The 5,694-nt window shown below is 38.5% G+C and overlaps 1 long non-coding RNA gene across 1 annotated transcript; it reads right to left on the bottom strand.

Moving 5' to 3' along the window:
* Positions 1-3,280: 3,280 nt before the first annotated feature.
* LOC114868077 (uncharacterized) lies at positions 3,281-4,702 on the bottom strand. The gene is made up of 2 exons (XR_003787976.3): positions 4,478-4,702; positions 3,281-3,431 (listed from the first exon to the last, which is right to left on the bottom strand). It is a non-coding gene; the product is annotated as an uncharacterized LOC114868077 (long non-coding RNA).
* Positions 4,703-5,694: the final 992 nt, after the last annotated feature.

Here is a 5,694-nt window from a genome sequence, read left to right as displayed (position 1 = left end):
TTTGACTCTTTGAATGACATCAGTGTTATCTGTTTTTCAACAGAGAGGAGAAAATGTGTCTGTCCAATGAGAATGGGTTCTGTTTCTGATGCTCTGCTGGAATAGTGATAATGAAAATAAGTGGAACCTAGTTATGCAAAACAGGGTAAAGCGGCGGATAAAAACTGGAATAACGTTAATGCATTTGTCGTACAGTTTTGAAGCATGGATCATGTGATCACCACCAAAACTTAAACTACATAATCAGATTAAAAGTTCATATGTTATCAGTTAATTGCCCCAAATAGAAAACATTGTCATAGAAACTTAAAATGTATAAGGTAGTAGATATAACTTAAAAAGTTAAGTTATATCTACTATCTATATCTAAGTTAAGTAAAGTTTACACCACGTAAGCAATTTAATTATTTTGAACAGTTGGGTTTACAGTGTACTAAGAAAAGTCGATTTATTTCTTAGGTAAATATGTAAACAAAATAATTCTCCTTAGTCTGTTCTCTTTGTGTCATATTATATTATTTGTTATACCCACAATGCTGAAGGAGGAGCTGGATAGATCTGGTTGCAGATTTTCTTTCTAAACAACTTTAAATACAGATCTTCCACTAATAGCTGGAGCTTGGACAGGAGCTAGTCCAAGCTGTGCTACTGTAGTTATCCTCTTGTTGCTGATAAGACATTAGGACAATGTGCAGCTTATTGAACCAAGTTCAAATTTACATAATTTACTTCTGGTGGACTTTGTTGACTAATTTTTTATACTCCTCACTTTTTATTGTTGTGTCTTGACAGCATTTGTTGTCTCAGTTTACTCTTACTTAAATGTGGTGTGACTCATCATTTCTGCAGGTGAACTTACACTTACACAGCCTGTCATGAGGTCCTGTGATTGGGTTGTAGGATTTTAGTTTTGACCACACAATTTGGGCCATTGGTTGGGTTCTATTTAATTTATTAGTGTACCAATAACAAATGACATCAACAAAAGCTTATTTAGTAAATTTCAATTTCTTTTGGCTTATGTATAGAAGTGGGAACATACTCGCGTACCGTAGCACTTTTGTGGTGCAGCTTCAACGACATCTACTGTACCGCACGCACGCACGCACGCATGTATGGCAAGCCAAGAGGGTCAAAAGAACAGCGTTTTTAAAACGCGTTTTGTCAGGTTGAGACGCGTCTCGTAACGCGTTTTGTCATGTTGTGACGCGTCATATCAGGTTGTGACGCGTCACGAGACGCGTCTTGGTTGTTTTCGAGACGCGTCACGAGACGCGTCTTGTTGGGTCGAGACGCGTTTGGTCTATGCAAATTTTTACCCGCCCATGTTTTCCCACCACCAATACATTCAAAGTGACTTGAGCCAATCACTGATGACTTGGAACAGTCAAAAGTAGTAGATGACTGATACTCACTGACAATGTGTAAACAGTAAAATAGAACTGAAAATAGCCCCTTCCTTGGCTATGTAAGAACATATTCACCAAGTGCTGTAGATAATAAAACAAGATAATAAAATAAAGCTAAAAGTTTTAAGAACATGCTTATATTAAGCACATGCATGCTTAAAATATGAGTTTATAATTTTTATTTTTATTTTAGAGCATTCAGTGATTAAAAATAACATTAAAATATAAAAATTTTGAAAGTAAACGCAAAGATTAGTCTCTAATGTCAACAAGAAGAGCCTCATCAAAAAATTGTTCATCATTAGGGGTCACTCCTATTCTTCTGTTTTGTGTGGTACACCGCAAGTTAGGGGATTGTGTGTAGGAATGACCATCAATGAGCAGTGCTTTGTGGGGTGTGTGAAGAGTAAGTTGTGCTTGCTTTCTACAAAGGAAGTGCACCAAGAGGTGCTGTTATTTTGTGTCTCTTTACCTGCACAGTGTAATCTGAGCAGCAGACACATGAATGATATTGCCTGTAAATAAGTACAGGATTTAATTGGGCATTCAGTTAATTGGACTTGCTTGCAAGAAGGACTCCTAAAATAATTTAATGTATGTTGTTATAAACTATAAAGTCTTCACCTTAGCCAAATGTGCATAGTTCATTAAAGAATGAAAATGCATTGGCCATCCTGTACGGTGTGGTCTGCTGGAGCAGCAGCATCACAGTGAGGGACAGGAAGAGACTGGACAGGATCATCAACAAGTCCAGCTCTGTCCTGGGCTGCACTCTGGACACGGTGCAGGAGGTGGGTGAGAGAAGGGTCCTGGCTAAACTGACATCCATCACGGACCAGGACTCTGACCCACTGGAGGACTCACTGTCTGCTCTGGAGAGCAGCTTCAGTAGCAGACTGATCCACCCTCGCTGTGTAAAGGAGAGATATCGTAGATCCTTCCTACCTGCTGCTGTCAGACTGTACAATTAGTACTGTATCAGTGGTTTATGTAGCAACCTGCTCTGCACAACATTTGTGTAAATCTGTAAACAATCATGTATATTGTTACCGGTACAAATCTTATACCCATTACTGTGCAATAACCCTGCAATGACCTCATACTCACTCCAACTGTACTGCTTTGTACTGTGCCAACACAAACTGTTCTGTAGCTGTACTCTCGCTTATCTGTACTGCTGTTGTGAGAAGTAATTTCCCAACTGCAGGACTATTAAAGGTTTTCTTATTATTAAACTTTCGCCCCGGTGAAGTTACCTGCAAGTTCCCTCGTGGTAACTGGGCCAGATGTCAACCGTTCTGGACAGCAGCAGGTGACAGCAAAGGGCACAGGGACTTGAGTGGACCTACCTGAATCCATGGCTTGAATTTTCTTCACCGTTTTCATAAGTAACACTATGAATCTCTTAGTATGTATCACATGCATGTCATAGCGCGCAAATAAAGTGACAATGACAGTATCATAAATTAGCTGTATGCTTTGATAATATAGAAAATGACAAACATAAGCGATTGCTTCGGAGCAGTAGATTGTGTGTTTTTTGCAACCATCAACCTCTCCTGAATTTTCAGACATGTAGCTTTTAACATAATAAATACACTGCACTAGAACAGTTGTGTGGCTTTACTAACAGGACCAAAATATTTCCTGATGAACCATGTGTAATTCAAACCCACCAGATGTGCAAACCATCAAGAAGAAAAGCTTTAAAGTGAACTGAACTCTCTCATTAGTATTGACCTTAATGTCCGACCAAAAGTTGAATGATTTATCCACACACTCTTTGGTCCCTTACGGTAATATGTTACAAAATTAAGACAAATGTTCTCAAAAGCAAATCTACAGGAAGGATCACAGTAGGAGCACAAAGCTGCAGTTGTAGCTGTTTAATGGAAGGGACCGCAATCAGAACAAGACTCCTGTTGAATAGTCATCTGCCATGGCCAGTTGTGGTGAGTGGAGAGGTGGGGGGTTGGAAGAGGAGAACAGGTTGGAAACGTCCCGGTCCAGGAATGGAGTCATCTGCAGACAGGCAGAATTTAGGAAAAAAAAATGCACAAGAGAAATCACAAAGTCATGACCCGAACAGCATCTATGTAATTGTGGTGGAAATTTCCCATAAAGAAGCAGATGAGAGAGTTGTCCTTTTGTGCGATTTATTGAAATAATAAAGAAAATAAAAATAATAGGGAAAGCAAACAAAAAGCATGGATGTTGATCGTGCACATCCACAAACCAAAAACCAGCTGGGGAGATCAGTGCACACACCACGAAGGTGTGATGCACAGAGCCCACGATCCGCAAGTTGCTTCTGCCTTTTAACCCCTTTCTCTGGCTCTGGTGGAATGTCTCTCTGCAGCAATGGAATTGTTCGTGCCACTTTATCTCGCTGTGAGTGAGAATATTTGCTTTCTCACTTCTGCATCATCATGTCTTGTTATCCAAATGAAGGAACACCGAGCTTCTAAGCCTTGGGTCTGGTGGGGAGTCAGATAGGATGGAGCCAGAGTCCGGGTGTAAAAGACAAACATATATCATAAATTATTAGTCAGTCAAAAGGAACATCAGATGTTTAGACTTGATGTACGACAGGGCGCAAGAGATTAGTTGTTTGTTGTGTTTCAGTTCAGTATTGCACCTATAACCAGCACATGTCGACTGTGTTGGATAAGAAATAGCACAAAGGCAAAAATTTTCCAGTACAGTAATATAAACATGTAGGGGAAGGTTTCACATGTGTGACATAAATCTGTTTTATTTCATTGCCCTTAATAACCAAACAAAAGAAGTTTATATAGCAAAAACATACGATTTTCAAAAGGTTTTAAATTTTCAAACGGGTCAATTTGAGTGGTAACCTAAAAGGATGGTTAAGCAAAGCTCTGTGTATCAAGGTGTCTATCAAACCTATAGCAGCATACATAAGACAATGTTCAAAGCGATCTGTATTGCAGGAGATCTCGCTACCCTTGCCACAGCTTGTTTAGTCTGCTACCATGAGGAAGGAGAATTAGGAATCCACTACAGACTATAACCGGCAGTCCAGCATCACATACATGCATACGTACCTATTCTTTGATGTTTTGACAATGCAGCAGCATCACTGAGAGGCTGGACAGGGTCATCATGAAGTCCAGCAGGGTCCTGGTTTATGCTCCGGATACTATGCATGCGGTGGGAGAGAGAAGGGTCCTCTTGCTGAAACAGAGAACAAATGACAGTCACACGGTTAGAAAACAGGTTATGGGAGAAGATGAGCCATGAAAGAACAAGCAAATCCCTGTCATGAAATGTGCTGGACTTGTATATGTATGTATATATATATATATATATATATATATATATATATATATATATATATATATATATATATATATATATATATATATATATATATATATATATATATATATATATATATATCATGAAATGTGTCATGAAATGTGCTGGACTTGTATATGTATGTATATATATATATATATATATATATATATATATATATATATATATATATATATATATATATATATATATATATATATATATAATATATATATATATATATATATATATATATATATATATACACTCTATTCTCACCCTCCGCGGGTGGTCTCATCCACTTTCCAAGCTCGGGTCCTCTACCAGAGGCCAGGGAGCTTGAGGGTTCTGCGCAGTATCCTTGCTCTTCCTAGGACTGCACTTTTCTGGACTGAGATTTCGGATGTTTTTCTTTAAAAATTTTCTTTATATACGCTGACAATTAGATTAAAGGTTGGGAACACCCAGATTGCCAGTTTATCATAGTGTTACATATAGACAACAACTCACACCTATAGACAATTTTTACTCCCCAAGGGTAGTGTCTGGAAACACAGGAAGTATTTACAAACTCCACGGAGCAACTGTGAAACCCAAGACCTTCTCACTGTGGGGTAGCAGTAATAAACACCAACACAAATGTTAGGATTGCATCCCTGTGATGAGCAGATGTCCATAAATTTGCCACTAAAACGGATTTCAAAAGCAGATGGAGCTCAACACGCTCAAGACTGTGGAGATGACAGTGGACTTCAGGAAGAACCGCCTGCCCCCCTCCCCATCACAAATCCACAAAAACACACTGCCTACCGTGGACTCATTCAGGTTTTAATTTTTTATTTATCCTATTTTATTTTACTATTTCTATGCTAATAACTTATGTAAATAGGTGTTAACAATTAATGTTCGGTTTAAAAAGATGGAGTCAGACCGGAGGCATTTCCATGTTTTTCTTGTGCAGACC

The sequence above is a fragment of the Betta splendens genome, chromosome 13 (genome assembly GCF_900634795.4).
Source record: "Betta splendens chromosome 13, fBetSpl5.4, whole genome shotgun sequence".
NCBI classification, from domain to species: domain Eukaryota; kingdom Metazoa; phylum Chordata; class Actinopteri; order Anabantiformes; family Osphronemidae; genus Betta; species Betta splendens.
The sequence above is the reverse complement of the archived record's forward strand: the minus strand, read 5'-3'. Positions and strand labels throughout refer to the sequence as shown.